The sequence below is a fragment of the Piliocolobus tephrosceles genome, chromosome 4 (assembly GCF_002776525.5).
Source record: "Piliocolobus tephrosceles isolate RC106 chromosome 4, ASM277652v3, whole genome shotgun sequence".
Classification (NCBI taxonomy): Eukaryota; Metazoa; Chordata; class Mammalia; order Primates; family Cercopithecidae; genus Piliocolobus; species Piliocolobus tephrosceles.
In genome coordinates this window covers 110486940-110504798 of record NC_045437.1, presented here as the reverse complement: position 1 = coordinate 110504798, position 17859 = coordinate 110486940, and the positions used below count along the sequence as shown (strand labels likewise).

The following is a 17859-nucleotide window of genomic DNA, read 5'->3' as shown; positions in this document are numbered from 1 at the left end:
GGGCAGCCACCACAGGGGTCACTTGTCTTGTGACACCCTCCTCTCTGGCCCAACAGCCTTATCCTGCTCCCCACACTCCAGTAAGGCCCAGCTTGTTCTCTGTGTCAGGCCTGCCAGCTGCCCTCCCACCTAGTCTTCCCACAGCTCAGGCAAACCTTGGGAGGCCCCCAGGCCCCCTCGTTTCTGTGCTGACAACTGCTGGCCTCACCTGCAGATTAAGGCAACTGGGACAAGGGGCTTTACTTTGAATTCTGTTCCTTTGTTTCCAAATATTCAGAAGCTGGTGGGATTCTTTTGAGGGCTGAATATTTTCCAAGTCTCTAAGGTCATTCCGGGCATAGAACAGTCACTGTATCTGTGACATCATTCATCATCAGCTCCCACAGGTCCCAACACAACCCCAGGCCTGTGGACATCAGTCATGATCGCCTCCCACGGGCCCCAACACAACCCCAGGCCTGGGCAGGTGCTGCTGACCCAGGGTGCGATCCATGTGTTGACTGGAGGCTGGCAGTGCAGTCTTGGCCTTCTTTCCGATGTTCTATTGGAGAACAGTAGGACGGGTGGAGGTCCACAAGGAGGAAGGAAATGGGATTCATGAGGGAACAGAAGCAGGCCCTACCGGAGGAGGAGGGAGGGATTCCACATCATGCACAATGTTGTGAGGAGGGCGGCCGCCTCTTGGAGGAACAGAATGACACGGCTTCCCCTCCCTGGCTCAGTTATGGAATGTGAGGGCTGGGAAAGTGTGTGGGAAGCCAGAGGTCCCTCCCTCGTAGCACAGAGGAAATGATACGGGCTGTGGAGAAGGCTCCAGAAATGGGCATGTCAGAGGCTCTGGGGTTGGCTCCACAGCCCTGGGACAGCGCAGTCTGAGGGGTTCTCTCGGCTCTAACTCTCCCCTTTCCTTCTTATGGCTGCCCCATCACCGCTGCTCCTCCGGACACTGATGCTTGCTTCCCAGAACTAGGAGACTCCACCATTACAGGCAGCTACCAACAGGTAACTGGTATCCTCTTATATGCTCTCTCTTTTATCCTCTTTCTGACTCATGACCTCCTTTTCTAGCTCTGGTCCTTTTCCTCTTTCCCTCTCTTGCGATTGTTCTCCTGAAGGACCTGGTCTCATCCCACAGTCAAGGTCCTCGGGTCTTCGGTGTCGATAAAACCCCTCCCCAGCCCTCCTGCCCGCTGCCGTGGCGTTGCCCTGTTTACTGGCCCCCAGGCTGCAGCTTTGAATCTTGCTGAACAACCCTTCAGGGTCCAGGGAGGGGCTGGGCTGGGGTCAGATGAGCTGGACCCCACTGTGCCGGAGGGACTCCCAGTGACATGTGGGTCTGCTCTGGGCACCCCCTGCCCAGATAGGACTTTTCCTGCACGGGCGTCTCTGGACATACACAGCTGTTCTCTTCCTCACAGGTGCCAGCAAGTCCTTCCTCTGCACCTGCAGAAGCAGCAACAGAAAAGACACAAGTGGAAGAGGAAGTGTGAGTGTGTGGCGGGCAGAGTGAGGAGGGAAGCAGACATGTGTCCGTGTTCTTCATGGCTCACTTTCTTGTTGTCCCATCAGGAAAACAAGGAAGCCCAAGAAGAAAACCAGGAAGTCCAGGAAGAATGCCTAGTGGAATATCCTGAACTATTGGGACATTTTTAATATATTTTAGAGACTTCTGAAGGTAAGTGAAGAGATGCCCTAAGAACATCCTCCAGGAAACAGACACCCACTCCATAGCAGCCCCTGAGACTGCTGGGCTGAGCCCTCCACAGCCTCCTTAGTGAGAGAGACACTGAGGTGCTGGTTGGGCCACCATGTGCAGGATTCCACGGGCTGTGCACTGTGCTATTTGTCTGCAGTGACACTTCAGCTCACCAGCATCTCATTAGGGGGGACCTAGCTCTGCCCCCCCAGCCCCTTGAGGCCAACAGGGAGCATCACTAGTACATCCTGAGGAGACACTAGGGTTGACCATGAATTGCCCCCAGTTCAGGCCTCCTGGGAAAGGTATGAGAGGGATGGAGGTACCCCCAGGCTCCTTGTCACACGAGCAAGCAGCCCACCTGGCCCAGTATTGAGGCCAGCGGGCACTCAGTAGGTCCTGGCATCAAGCAGGGGACACGGCAGGATCTAAGAAGCACTGAAATGTGCCCAGCCCCAGGGGTTCTTCAGAATCTGTGGAGCCCTGGGGGTCAGGGGTGGCCTCATGGCCCCATTTTTCAAGATGAGGTTGAAGACTTCTATATGTAGAGAGCACTGGCTTGGGTGTCAGTCATTCTGTATCTGTCCCAAATGCCAACAAAACAGACCCCTGAAGACATTTCAGGGCCATGCTCACTTGGGAGGAGTTGAGGGCATGATTCAGGGAACCTCTGTTTTTTAAATATATTTTCCAATCTTGAAATAAGGTACACATATGAATGCGTGTGTGTGTACATATACACTGTTTTTCACTCTTTCAAATGTATGTCTTCTGTAACCCTTTTATCCTAGAATACACGAATGTGAGAAATTTATGTCTTACCAAAGCGTAATTTTAAAAATTACAATGCAAAGACAAGTCCAGTGGGGATGTTAGAAAGACCAGGTCTTACTAGGCAATACCAATGACGTGCTCCAGGCAGCTATGCGTATTCAATATGCAGCTCTTCTGTCTGGATGGCACAGAGGATCTGGGTGGCAAGGCAGGGTCACCACCCCACCCTGTGTCATGAGACCTCCTGCGCCTCTTAGGGCCCAGGGGCAGGGGACTCTGCCTGTTGATCCTGGAATCCTTGATTTCCCCTGTTTCTGTGTCTTTTACTCTCCAGGGAACCAGCCCCCTGAAGGTGCCTGTGTGAGTGCCCAGGTTCAGTTCTTCCTCCATGACACAGACACTCTCTGTGGACAGATAACCCCTCAGCAGAGAACAGCACACAGGCCTCAGTGCCTTGGCATCTGAGTAGACCTGACTGTGGGGAGCTCAGGGGCCCAAGGTCACCTTCCAGGGCCCCAGGACCTCTGAGACCTGCACGACCCCAGGGAGCCCCTCCTCCCTCCGCCTCTGTGCCTCCCCAGTGACACTTGCACCTCTGTCTGTGTTGCAGATTCCGCGAACAGCAGGCAGGGCCCTGATGTGGGGATGTCAGCCTGGCTCAGACTTCATATGGATCGTGATCATTTTGGGAACTGTGCTACTCCAAAAACTTTTATACTCTTTGCTCAATTTGTTTTTAAACATTTTCCTAGCTGGGCATGGTGGCTCATCCCTGTAATCCCAGCACTTTGGGAGGCCGAGGCGGGTGAATCACCTGAGGTCAGGAGTTCGAGGCCAGCCTGGCCAACAAGGTGAAACCCCGTCTCTACTGAAAATACAAAAATTAACTAGGCGTGGTGACACACTCTTGTAGTCCCAGAGGCTTGGGACTTGGGAGGCAGGAGGATTGCTTAATCCCAGGAGTTTAAGACTAGCCTGGGCAACATAGTGAGACCTCATCCCTACAAAAAAAAAAATTATTTGATTAGCTGGGCATGGTGGCATCCGTCTGTAGTCCCAGCTACTTGGGAGGCTGAGGCAGGAGGATTGTTTGAGCCCAGGAGGTTGAGGCTGCAGTAAGCCATGACTGCACCACTGCACTCCAGCCTGGGTGACAGAGCGAGACCCTGTCTTAAAAAAAAAAAAGTTTATTAATATTAATACCAGTTAGAAATCTAGTTGTTCATTGCAGAACTAAACCAGTTTATAGCAGAAATGAGCACTGGGAGGGAAATGTTACTCCAGGCCTTGAATCCTTAGCCAGCAGCTGTGTGTCCTTCAGGGTTCTGTGGTTCCTGGTCCCGGAGAAATCACTCGCTCCAATGTAATGAGTAAAGAGTTCTTTAGGTGATGGCTGCTGGGCCCAGCTTTGCTGTTGTCTTTGCTGTCTCATAAGCCTCGTGTTGCTCAAGTTCAGTTGTGTATTAGTGCACTAACTGTACTGTGAGCTTCTCCAAGCATGTGCAAGCAATTTGAGAGGGGCCTAGTATCTGCAAGGAATTTGAGAGGAGCGTTTTAAGGATGTTTTATTGGGTGGGTCAGGTAAGGGAGATAACATGGGGGCAAGAAGGAAAGTTATTAATTCATGTGAAACTACCAGTCCTTTATCACCTAACTTGTGATTTACAGACACTGAGCACATTGCAGGTTGAGAAGTATGCTTGGTCCTTTTTGTAGCCTTATGCTGTGCTCCTAAAAGGCGTGAGTGTACTGCTTTTTCTCACCATTTTGTTTCTTGTAGATTGTTGTCCTTGATGCTGGAAAACATTTTGAAGACAAGACTCTAAACAGCGACCTATGCCACACTAGTTTACTGGAAAATGAGAAACTTACATTACTGACAAGCTTGGAAGTTTCTTCTGTCCTGCAGTGGCCTGCGTTTCCCTGGTCTTTACCTTGCCACTCTGCTTTTTTCTCCTTTTTTGTGGCAGCAGTTATGATGCCAACTTTTAGGGTTTCTTTGTCGTCCTCTTTTCTTCCTACCTGGCAGCATTCAAATGGCCACTTCTATTAAGTGATGGAATTCAAGAATTTATTTATTTATTAATCCTGATATGGTTTCACTCATTCCTCAGTTTAATATTTAGGGTACAAAGTAGTCACCTAGAGGTGCCACTCAATATATAGCACGGTGTTTAGAAATTGAGGGAGCTGTGGCCGGGCGTGGTGGCTCAAGCCTGTAATCCCAGCACTTTGGGAGGCCGAGACTGGCGGATCACGAGGTCAGGAGATCGAGACCATCCTGGCTAACACAGTGAAACCCCGTCTCTACTAAAAAATACAAAAAACTAGCCGGGCGAGGTGGCGGGCGCCTGTAGTCCCAGCCACTCGGGAGGCTGAGGCAGGAGAATGGCGTGAACCCGGGGAGGCGGGGCTTGCAGTGAGCTGAGATCCGGCCACTGCACTCCAGCCTGGACGACAGAGCGAGACTCCAGCTCAAAAAAAAAAAAAAAAAGAAAGAAAGAAATTGAGGGAGCCAGTAAATATTTAGCCTCTGCTCTCTGAGACCTCAGCCAGGTACAAAGAAGAGATGCAGAACCGCCTTTCAGGTTGTATTGTGTACACCCAGCAGCACCAAAATGTGCCTGGGAATCACAGGGGTCAGAAATTTACCTCTGAGGCAGGTATGGCTGAAGTTTTATGAAAAGAGATGGGGCCTGTGCCAGGCCTAGATGTGGGCGAAGGAGGACGTGTCAGGAAGCAGAAACAGTATCAGCAAAGGTGCTGCTGTAAGGCATGTGGGCAGTGTTTGGGGAACAGCAGGGGCTTTCTATGTCAGGTTTACAGCATCTCTGGGAGTTTGCATTGGTAAATAAGCCCAGAGAAGTAGGCTGGAGCTACTTAAATTACAAGTATGCGTGGCTTCGAAGGCCAGCCGAGTGGTATAAATAGAAACTATAAATAGTATCACATTTATTGAGGACAGCTTTTGCTGCCAAAAGAGTTTTTAAATTTTTTTGGATTGTGTAATTGGTGGATAAAGAATTATTGACCTAAATGTATCCGATCTTAGAGTGTTTCAGTATGCCAGATTATTGGAGATGAAATGGCTAAGTCAAAGGTGATGAGTGTTTTTGAGACTCTTAATGTTAATTGCAAAATGAACCTATAAAAAGGCAATGCCAGCTCCGACCATGACTGAGAGCTCTAGTCTTGTCCTTGCTGAGCTGGGTGTTACAACATTGAAACCTTCTGCAGTGTCCTCCCTCCCCCTCTGTCTCTTTCTCTCTCTCTCCTCCCTTCTTCCCTTTCTTCCTTTTACTTCTCTTAGGACAGGCTCATCTGTACTGTAGAGGTAACCATTTGCCACACCATTTTCTGAAGGGCCTGCTCTCTTCCCATTCATTTGTGATGGCCCATTTATCCTACCCTAAGTTTTGATAACGTGTCAGAATCTTTCTGTCCTGTCCTCTCAGAGAGGTTAAATTTTTTTATAATGACTTATAATTGACTGAAGTTATAATAGTTTTCTCATGTCAAATATAAAAACAGGCCAGTTGAGGTGGCTCATGCCTGTAATCCCAGCACTTTGGTACGCCAAGGTGGGTGGAACACTTGAGTCCAGGGGTTCGAGACCAGTCTGGACAACATGGGGCAACCCCATTTCTACAAAAAAAAAAATTATCCAGGCCAGGTGGTGCACACGTGTAGTCCCAGTTACTCGGGAGGCTGAGGTGGGAGGATGGCTTGAGCCTGGGAGGTGAAGATTGCAGTGAGCTGAGATCACACCACTGCATTCAGTCTGGGCAACAGAATGAGACTCTATCTCAAAAAAAAAAAAAATTGTGTGCTTTATTGACTCATTTATGTCTGATGGGTATTTTTTATTACAAATTGTTTAGTCACTACTTTAAAGCCTGCATTTTTTCTTAATTTTATTGACTCATTTATGTCTTAGTCTTTTTTATTACAAATTGTTTATTGTTTAGTCAATACCTTAGAGCATGTTTTATTTTTTCTTAATTTTATTGACTTATTTATGTCTTAGCCCTTTTTATTACAAATTATTGTTGAGTCACTACTTTAGAGACTGTTTTATTTTTTCTTAATTTTATTAAAGGACGATATTGATGATGAAATATCTTACAAAGATCATTTAGAGGTTTATTTTGAACAACTGACAATTCCAGGAATGATGGAATAAAACATATGAAGTAGAAGGACTGGAACCTCCAGAAAAAATACTTCAAGTTACCTACAAGTGATCTTAGTCAGGTATGTTACAGTCTTAATGGCTTTTCAGAAATTTGACAGAAAATTACTATTGATTTCATTGGATGTTTACATGAATTTTAAGCCTTTGGTTTTCTTTTTAACTTGATTTTCTACAGGTATGAATTGATAAGAAATGCTTGCACTTTCCCTCCTTCCTATCTTTCCCTTGCCTACAGAAAATTAAAAGGCAAAACAATGGACATTTATATATTCTTCATTCAGATTAACCAGTGGCTAGCATGTGCCACCTTTGCATTTTCTTTCTCTTTGCGTAAGTACGTTCTTCTCTGAATCATTTGAAAGTAACTTGCAGAGAGCATGATGTTTTACCCCAGCACTTCAGCATTTATCTCTTGTGAATAATGACATATTTCTACATAATTGCAATTGTACCATCTAACTATAATACAGCAATTTGATGTACAGCCCATATTCAGATTTACCAAATTATCTCCAAAATATTCTTTATTTTTGTTTTAGATCCACAGTTTAATCAAAGATTAACCTTGCCTTTGGTTGTCATGTCTCTATTCTTTTACTTTGGAGTAGCTCTTTCAATACATGAAACATTTTGAAAAATCTGGGCTCTTTGTTTTGTACAGTGACCCATAATCTAGATATATCTGATTGCTTTTTTCTTCTCCTGACTAGAATAGATTGAGCATTTTGGCAAGAATACAGATTAAACAGTGTTCTCATGAGTGGATCCAGATTAAACAGTGAATAATCCCTAATCCAGATTAGGCAGTGTTGGGTACTTATTGCCTCACACCAGGAGATTTTGAGTCTGTCCCACGATTGGTGATTCTGTGTTTAATAATTTTGGTTGAGGTGGTGTCCACTGGACATCTCTTTGTGAAGGTAGCTTTTCCCTTTTGTTGTTAGTCGTCTGTGGGATGAGACATCAAAGCACTGTGAACATCTTATTCCCCGGCAACCTTCATGAACTGGTTTCAGCATCATTGCTGAAGCCTCTTGGAAACATTGATTACACCCGTGGTTCCAATGGTGATTTTTCTCATTCCTTTTATATTGATTACCTGCCTCCTTCAATGAAGTAGATGTTGTCTCTTCCCCATGTTTTACCCTTCAAAATGTTTAATTTTAATTTAAATGATTAATACAGCTAAGTTATTCTTTCAACAGGCAAATGAAAACAGTAGCCTAAAGTGTCAGTTTCAACCAGAAAATAACAGCTATGATTTCTCATGGCTCACACTCTTCCGAAACGACTCAGGAAGAGGCTGAGGAAGGCCATGTTGTTTGTCTACCTGGGACTAGTGAGTATAGAGATAGGATTTCTTTGTTCTTAAATTCTACTTTTGACTTTACTTTTAAAATACAATTTCTTTCATATGATTTAGCTCATACCTATAATCTTAGCATTTTGGGATGCCAAAGAGGGAAAATCACTTGAGCCCAGGAGTTTCAGACCAGCCTAGGCATCATAGGGAGACTCTGTACACACACACACACGCGCACGCGCACACACACACACACACACACAAACCGGGAATGATGGTATGCGACTGTGGTCCCAGCTACCTGAGAGGCTGAGGTTGGAGGATCATTTGGGCCCAGGAGGTGGTGGTTGCAGTGAACTGTGATTGCACCACTGCACTCCAGCCTGAGTGACAGAGCAAGACCCTGTCTCACAAAAGAAAAAGAAGAAGAGACCATCTATTAGTCTTCTTGATTTTTGTCAGAATATGATATGTGATAGTTGATAAGCTTTATGCATATGTCAATCTGTGGCCATTTAATTTTGGGTTAAGGATTTGTTCTATTATAGTACAGTAATCATTTTACTAATTAATGACTATTTGTCATTAAAAACAATATATTTAGTTTTAATACAGTTGAGTACTCACATTTCTGGGGAAACTTGGTCAGGACATTTCAACTGAGAATTGTCAAACAGGCATGCTGCTCGGTGGTGCAGCTCTTATGCAGACAGCTCCCTTCATGTAATTTAGTAGGAAAATGTCAGAAATACTTGTAAACTATAAAGTAAAGCAGAATTCTGGTTATTGAATCACAGCACCTACTGAAAGAAGTTCTCAAGTTCTGATTGAGTTCTAAAAGTTTTTTGAAGATTGGAATTCTTCATATGTAAGTAAAACCAATTTCTGATGACGCATTTCTAGTCCATCTTCTAAAGAAGTATTTAATCTGGGCCATGCGTGGTGGCTCATGCCTGTAATCTCAGCACTTTGGGAGGCCAAGGCGGGTGGATCACAAGGTCAAGAGATCAAGACCATCCTGGCCAACATGGTGAAACCCCATCTCTACTAAAAATACAAAAATTAGCTGGGCATGCTAGTGCGTGCCTGTAGTCCCAGCTACTCAGGAGGCTGAGGCAGGAGAATCACTTGAACCCGGGAAGCAGAGGTCACAGTGAGCCGAGATTGCGCCACTGCACTCCAGCCTGGCCAACATAGTAAAACCCTGTCTCTACTAAAAAAAAAAATGCAAAAATTAGCAGGACCTGGTGGCATGCACCTGTAATCCCAGCTACTTGGAAGCTGAGACAGGAGAATTGCTTGAACCCGGGAGGCAGAGATTGCGGTCAGCCAAGATCGCACCACTGGACTCCAGCCTGGGGGACAGAGCAAGACTGTCAGAAAGAAAGAAAGAAAGAGAGAGGGAGAGAGAGGGGGGGGGGGGGGGAGGGGGGGAGGGGGGGGGGGGGGGAGGGAAGGGGGGGAGGGGAGGGGGCAGGAAGGGAGGGGAGGGGGAAGGGAAGGGAGAGAATAAGAGAAGAGAAGAGAAAAGAGAAGAGACAGAAGAGAAGGGAGAGAGAAGAGAGGGGAAGAGCAATGAGAGTGAAACTTCAAAGAGAAGAGAAGAACAATGAGAGTGAAACGTCATCTGAAGGAACGAAGGAAGGAGAGAGAGAAAGAAAAAGAAGGAAAGGAAGAAAGAAAAAGAAGAAAGAAAAGAGAAAGAAAGAAGAAAAAGAGAAAGGAAGGAAGGAAAGAAGAAAGGGAAAGAAGAAAGAAGAAGGAGGGAGGGAGGGAGACAGAGAAGGGAGGGGAAGGGAGGGGAGGGGAGAGAAGAGAAGAGCAATGAGAGCAAAACTTCGTCTGAAGGAACAGAGGAAGGAAGGGAGGAAGGAAGGAGAGAGAAAAGAGAAAGAGAAAGAAAAAGAAAAGGAAAGAAAGAAAGAGAAAGAAGGAAAGAAAGAGAAAGAAGGAAGGAAGGAAAAAGGAAAGAAAGAGAAAGAAAGAAAAAGTGAGAGTTTGTCCCCCAACTGATGTCAGCTGGGGGGAGTTTCAGGTGCATGGTGCTATCAGGTGTTCAAAGTGCTCCTTACCTAAAAAGGAAAAACCACAAAAATGAAATTATCAAGGGAATTTTAGGTATCAGCTTTATATTTGTGTAAATTATTTGTAGAGTTGGATTTTAAGAGTTTTGCCTGCTTCGGAATTCTCCCATTGTGTTTTTTTTTTTTTTCTTTTATGTGTATCTTATTACCTATTGTTTCATAAGTATTCTTCACCTATTAGAATCTGTCATTGTCCTCTGCTCCATTTCTTCAGCAGTCAGGACCATCATCCAGCATTTTCTCCTAATACTGTTACAGTTTTATTAACTATGACCTGAGTTTTGCATGTGGGTTACTTTTTTCTCACTTAGACCCACTTTTCCAGTATTTACTAAAAGAATTGTTACTTTTTTGCTTTATTCTGTACATCTCTGTTTTGCACATATTAAATATATTTGTAACTTTAAATTGTAAAATATATGTAACATAAACTTTACCATCTAATCATTTTTAAGTGTACAGTTCAGTAATGTTAAGTACATTTATCAGGGTTGTTCAATGTTTTGGCTTCTTTGGACCACATTGGAAGAATTGTCGTGGACCACACATAAAATATGCTAACACTAATGATAGCTAATGAGCGAAAGAAAGAAAGACGGACAGACAGAGAGAGAGAGAAAAGAAAGAAAGCTGTATGCATAAATCTCATAATGAGTTTTTGTTTGTTTGTTTTGACATGAACTTTGGTGGACACCTTTCAACCCTAACAGTCAGATCTAAGATTCTTAGTTGAAAGGATTTCCCCACTCAGTACTTTGAATTAATCAACCCTACTGCCTTCTGGCCTCCAAGGTTTCTGGTAAGGAATCTACTGATAATCTGACTGAGGATCCTTTGTTATGTGAGAAGTAGATTCTCCCTTGTTTCATTCAAGGTTCTTTGTCTTTTGATACCTTAATTATAATGTGTCTTGAGTGATATACTTTGAATTTATCCTATTTTGAGTTTGTTGAGCTTCTTGGTTTCTGTGAAAGTAAGTTTTTATAGAGACAGGGACTCATGGCCAGGCGCAGTGGCTCATGCCTGTAATCCCAGCACTTTGGGAGACCAGCCAAGGCCGGTGGATCACCTGAGGTTGGGAGGTCGAGACCAGCCTAACCAACACGGAGAAACCCTGTCTCTACTAAAAATACAAAATTAGTTGGGCATGGCAGTGCATGCCTATAATCCCAGCTACTTGGGAGGCTGAGGCAACAGAATCGCTCGAACCCAGGAGGCAGAAGTTGCAGTGAGCTGAGATTGCACCCTTGCAACAAGAGCAAAACTTTGTCTCCAGAAAAAAAAAAAAAAAAAAGACAGGGTCTCACTCAGTCACCCAGACTGAAAGGGCTCAAGCAGTCCTTTCACGTGGTCCTCCTGAGTCGCTGAGATTGTACCTGTGCACCACCATACCAGCTTTTCATTTTAATTATGATTTTTTCATAAAGACAGGGTCTCACTATGTTTCCCAGGCTGACCTTGAACTCCTGACCTGTAACAACCCTTCCACATTGGCCTCCCAATGCACTGAGGTTACAGGGGGGAGCCACCATGCCAAGCCTTGGATATTTACAATGTTTTAAATCAAATTTGGGAAGTTTCTTAGATTGTCATTATTTCTTCAGATGTTCTTTTATTCCCTCTGTCTGTTCTGTGATTCTTACAAACTGTTGTTGGTCCACTTGATGCTGTCCCACAGGTCCCTTAAGCTCAGTTGATATTCCTGCAAACATTTTCTTTCTGTTTCTGATACAGGATTATTTCAATTGTTTTGTCTTCAGATTTGCTAATTCTTTCCTCTGCTTGGTCAAATCTGTTTTTAATCCCTTCTAATAATTTTTTTTTTTTTTTTTTGAGACGGAGTCTCTCTCTGTCACCCAGGCTGGAGTGCAGTAGTGCGATCTTAGCTCAATGCAACCTCCACCCTCCGGGTTCACGCATTCTCCTGCCTCAGCCACCCAAGTAGCTGGGACTATAGGCGCATGCCACCACACCCGGCTAACTTTTGTATTTTTAGTAGAGATGGGGTTTTATCATGTTGCCCAGGCTGGTGTCAATCTCCAGACCTCTTGATCTGCCTGCCTCAGCCTCCCAAAGTGCTGGGATTTTAGGCGTAAGCCACTGCGCCCAGCCCCTTCTAGTAAAATTCTTTTATTTCAGGTATTTTAATTTTTAGTTGCAGAATTTCTTTTTGATTGCTTTTAATAATTATCTCTTTATTGAGGTTCTTATTTTGCTCACAGGTCATTTTCCTGTAGTGCCCACGTCTTTCTTTAGCTCTTTGGGCATCTTTAAGAGTTATGGTTAAGTTTTTGTCTAATAAGTATGCCTGATATCTGAGTATCCTCAGTTGTATTTTATATTCACTTACTTAGTTCCTTTTAATGGGCCATACTTTCCAGTTTCTTTGTGTGCCTTGTGATTTGTTTTTGTTATAAACTGGATATTTTAAACTTAAAAATTGGTAACTCAGGAAGTTAGATTCCCTTTTTACTCCAGGATTTACTTTTACTTTTTGTGTGTGTGTGTGATGGAGTCTTGCTCTGTCCCCCAAGCTGGAGTGTAGAAGTGTGATCTCGGCAAGAATTCAAGATTTATTCTGTGGAGCCAAAGGAATTGTTGATAAATTCTGTGGAGGAAATTAGGGTTATTGGAGGGAGTGTTTATTAAAACTATTTTGCTAAGAGTCTGACTTTGATATAATAGATGTAAGAAGTCACCGTTCATTTTTTTTTTGAACTTAGCTTTGAAAGTGAAATGTTATCTTGTTCAGTGTAGTGAATGTTTTAAAAATAAAAATAAATACTTAGGAGAGGTGGATCTTTCTGGATTGTGCAGGACTTTTGAGAGTATGACAGAAGTTGAAGAGCAACGACCTAATATATTACACTAATGAATAAGACACTGAATTGTGGAAAAATGATCTATTATTCAGAATTTTTATTTTGGCATTAAGTTACAAAGTTTTATTTGCATTCACATTACTGGATCAAGGAAGACATTCTTAAGTGAAGACTAATAAAAAGCTGAGTGTATTTCCTGAGTTGAAATTGTAGGTGTGTCTTGTGACGGTTTGTGAGAAAGACAAGTGGAAGTCGCCTCCGCGTTAGCAGCTGCTTGAACACTAGCCTTTCTGAAACTTTCATCCAAGTCGGTAGGAGCATCCCTCATCTTCATACTGATTTTCAAGGATGTGTTTATTTTGTAAAACAAAGTGCTGTTATACTGTAAGTTTTAGGAGGCAGGAGTTTTTGTTTTTTGCTTACTAATATGTCACTGATGGTCAAACAGTATGTAGTACAAAGTAGATATTTAATTATTGAAGAAATAAAGTGTCATTTCTGTGTTGTTTTAATTTGGATTTATTAGTACGGGCAACTTATTTGACTGTTAGTTCTGATGATTAAAAGATAGCGAGCAGTAAGGAAATAAAAGGTTCTATGTGGGCCGGGCATAGTGGCTCATGCCTGTAATTCCAGCACTTTGGGAGGCCAAGGCAGGAGGATCACAAGGTCAGGAGATTGAGACCATCCTGGCTAACATAGTGAAGGCCCGTCTCTACTAAAAATACCAAAAAAAAAAAACATTAGCTCGGAGTGGTGGCGGGCACCTGTAGTCCCAGCTACTTGGGAGGCTGAGGCAGGAGAATGGCGTGAACCCGGGAGGCAGACCTTGCAGTGAGCCGAGATCACGCCACTGCACTCCAGGCTGGGCAACACAGCAAGACTCCGTCTCAAAAAAAAAAAAAAAAAAAAAAGGTTCTATGTAGGCTTTGAAGGTCGTCTCTATCAATTTGAGGTTGAATGGGAAGAACAGTTTTGTTGACATCCTTTAGCTGTGTTACGGGTACAATTTTGTTTTTTACTCAGGCAAAAGAAAATGTGTGTGTGTGTTAAATACAATCAGCCCCCTTTATCTGTGGGTCCTGCATCCTCACTTTCTACCAACCTCAGATCAAAAATATTCCAGAAAAAAAAGGATGGTTGCATCTGTACTGAACATGTACAGACTTTTTTCTTGTCATTATTCTTTATGCAATAAAGTATAACAACTATTTATTTAGCATCTCCATTGTATTAGGTATTGTGAGTAATCTAGAGATAATTTGAAGGATATTGGAGGGTGTGTCCGGGCTGTAGGCAAGTACTATGGCATTTTATGTCAGGGACACCTACAGATTTTTGTATCCAGCCGTGGATCCTGTACAGTTTAACATTTCCACACGCTGAGGGTGTGATGGGTCTGGGTTGCGTTGGGCCCCCATGTTTGAGGAAGTGTGCCCATCATGATTGTATACCCTTGTTGTAAACTTTGGATATGTCTATTTTGATATTTAAAACATTTTCAGATTACGTCTGAAAAATGCCAAGATACTAATAATATTTTAAAGGGGAATTGATAGAACTCATTATTAGAACTTTCTAATAGTAGAAAGGAAGTCTATTTATTTTATGAAATTGTCAGTTCATCTTAAGATCTGTCTTTTCCAATTAGCAGCAACTTAATTCAGACTACCTCAAAAGAAGAATTTAACATTTATTTTTGTAGAAAAAGAGCAATTTTAAAACAGCCTGGGAAAACTTAGGTAAGTTTTCCTTAATCCTGACTCTTAATTTGTGGCTACAAGTGGCAATGATGTGAACATAAGTTGTGCTATTTATTAATATATTGCTTTTCATAAATCAGTCCCTTCTTTGTAATTAGGTAAAAAGAGAAAAGAAAGACATTCTTGATTTTGGTGACTAGAGTTGTAGATGCTGGAAAGCTTTGTCACTAAAATTGATGAACCAGATGTACGTCACCAGCCAATCATGCTGATTCTTAATGCCGTAAGTATGAACATACAGTATAAAACTGTTGATAGAATACATCGGTCTTATGAAATGAAATGTTTTGGTTAAGGATTTTTTAAACAAATTTCACATTACACTACTGACTTTACTAAATCTGAGTCTTGTATTTCTGAACAGGGCACCATGGCCTGGCACCGTCACATTTTCCAAGGAACCTGCCGGAGCTCCGGCAGAAGCTGCTCGTTGGGCCGATGGAGGCTCTTAGCTGGTAGGCCCTTCTTTAGTCACCACAGGATGCCTGCCATTCATGAACAGAAAGGAGAGGATGGGCTTTGAATAAAACACAGGTAAGTTTCCCAACTGCTTTTCTTTCATTAATATTTCAGTCTTGGCCAGGCAAAGTGTCTCACGTCTGTAATCTCAGCATTTTGGGAGGCCGAGGTGGGCAGATCATGAGGTCAGGAGATAGAGACCATCCTGGCCGACATGGAGAAACCCTGTCTCTACTGAAAAATCCAAAATTAGCCGGGCGTGGTGGCGCTTGCCTGTAATCCCAGCTACTCGGGAGGCTGAGGCAGGAGAAACACTTGAACCCAGGAGGCGGAGGTTGTGGTGAGCTGAGATGGCACCATTGCACTCCAGCCTGGTCAACAAGAGCGAAACTCCTTCTCAAAAAAAAAAAAAAAAAACAGCTCCTCTGAGTTGCACATGGCTTGTCCACTGCCTTGCTACATACAGACTGTGTGCTGAGTCTGCTCTTAGGACCTCACAAAAGAAGAGTCTGCTGGCCCGCATCAGTGTGGATGCTTGTGCTTGGATTGCTTGCCCACAGCACCCCTGGGCTGGCTTCTTCTGGGAAGCTTTCCTCCACTCTACAGGTTACTCATAAATAGCAGTCCCATAGCTCCATGGCTTCCCACACCCCTTGTGCAGATGGCAATGTGATGTCCCTCTCCTTATCTATATTCTTCTCTGGAGCACAAGCTCTAAGGATGGGAATAACATCATCTCCTCAGCACCTAGCTCAGTCTTTCAGACAAAGAAAACATGTAAGATGGCCGGGCACAGTGGCTCATGCCTGTAATCCCAACACTTTGGGAGGCTGAGGCGGGCCAATCACGAGGTGAGGAGATCGAGATCATCCTGGCTAACACGGTGAAACTCCGTCTCTACTAAAACTACAAAAAAAAAACTTAGCCAGGCGTGGTGGTGGGTGCCTGAAGTCCCAGCTATTCAGAAGGCTGAGGCAGGAGAATGGAGTGAATCCGGGAGATGGAGCTTGCAGTGAGTGGAGATCGCCACTGCATACCAGCCTGGGTGACAGAGCGAGACTCCATCTCAAAAAAAAAAAAAAAAGAAAGCATCTAAGAAATAGTTGCCAAAATAATTGAATACAGTATCTTCAACTCAGATTATTTTCTTTGTTAGGATCTGGAAAATATTTGTGAGGCCATTGGACTTCAGATTTCAGTGTCAGGTGGTGTTGAAAGTTGAAGTCGTTTCTTGAAGAAGTAAACCTCTGCCACTTGGACTGTGCTCAGACATTTCATTGATTTTGTTTAATAAACATTTTCTGGCTTTGGGAGGTGTCCCTCTTGGTGGAACACAGTAAGTGTCAAAGATGGACACATAGTCCATGATTTGTAGTGTGTGGGAGCAGACCACAAATTAATGTTTGGGGAACAATTTTGTCATAACAGACACTGTTGAGGCTCAGTTGTACAGAACTGGAGAAGTCTTTCAGCTTGGCACATGTCCTGATTCAGCCTCTGTTTAACGTATATTCCAATCCTGATTCTCTCTTCACTGGCTACAAAGACCACCTGAGATGTGCACAACACAGGAGCTGCTGGGGGAGGGGTAGTATTATCACCCCAAACTCACAGCCACTCCGTATTTTCAAAAGCCAGCTTAGAGCGAGGGGTACTGATAACTGCATAGAGAACACGCAGTCCGTCCATTCTTCTCAGTGATGTACATTTCTCAATCAGCAACCACGTGGTTTTAGCAAACCCCACAGAAGTGGTTTTGATGTACCAGCCTTGAGTGTCACATCTCCCAACCATACCAAATGGATCACCTAACTGGGCGGGGCGGGGGGGACCCTCAGAAATGAGATTTAGTACTTACTGTAAAATTGCTTTTTTTTTTCTTTTGAGATGGAGTCTCACTCTGTTGCCTGGGCTGGAGTGCAATGGCGTGATCACTGCTCACTGCAACCTCCGCCTCCTGGGCTCAAGCAGTTCTCCTGCCTCAGCCTCCCAAGTAGCTATAATTACAGACGCATGCCAGACGTTCATTCACTCCAAGAAAAGTAACAGGCAAGGCATGGGTTAAAAAGAAAAGAACAAGTTTTCCTCTGCTTAGCAGCTCACTTCAAGGACAGTTGTAAGATAAGCTGTTTGAGGAGCCAAGGCCAAAGGAATGGGCTCCAGACACCTCCCCCTTCCAGAGCAAGGTTGAAGGGAAAAAAAAAAAAAAAAAAAAAAGACAAATTATTTTACTGTTACTGTTTCCCCAGGCTTCTTAAGCATGTAAAATGTAAATACAGACATTTTACAAATGTCTGTATGTAGCCAGTTCTTGTTTTTCTTTCAATGCAGCTACAAGGCCACCAGCTATGCAAGGCCACAAGTTATGCTATACTATAGATTATGTGATCTGTCATATGATTAGCTGCTTTGGTTTTATTTATTGTAAAGTCCACTTACAAAAACCCCACTCTGTTTAATGTTCAGCTTTTTGGATGCGAATCCACTGAGCTGACGTGTACCTAAAATAAACAATCCTCCTGTACTCTCATAACCGTCTCTCCAGTCCTCAGTTTCCCGCAACGTGTGTGTGTGACTTTCACGTCATAAATCTTAGTTTATCAATAAACATTTTGAATGGATCTAATGGATTGTGTGGTTGTCTAAATGTTAGGAGTCTGAAGACCTCAAGCAGGCAGGAGCTGGGCAAGTGTAGGATCATGGTGCAGGCAGGATCAGGGTGCCGTGTGGATGGGCTCCAGTAGGAGTAGGGTGCTGGTGGGG

At 43.8% G+C, this 17859-nt stretch overlaps 1 long non-coding RNA gene across 17 annotated transcripts; it reads left to right on the top strand.

Annotated features, from left to right (window-relative positions):
- Positions 1-643: 643 nt before the first annotated feature.
- On the top strand, positions 644-17629 carry LOC111528462. Of its 17 annotated transcripts, none has more exons than XR_003307154.1 (10): positions 653-1002; positions 1419-1486; positions 1570-1675; positions 6570-6724; positions 7871-8004; positions 8744-8836; positions 14526-14616; positions 14736-14860; positions 15002-15171; positions 16253-16407. It is a non-coding gene; the product is annotated as an uncharacterized LOC111528462 (long non-coding RNA). The 17 variants fall into 17 exon arrangements; XR_003307152.1 differs by having other exon boundaries at positions 654-1002; positions 8766-8836; positions 14529-14616; positions 14718-14860; XR_003307150.1 differs by having other exon boundaries at positions 654-1002; positions 8766-8836; positions 14718-14860.
- Positions 17630-17859: the final 230 nt, after the last annotated feature.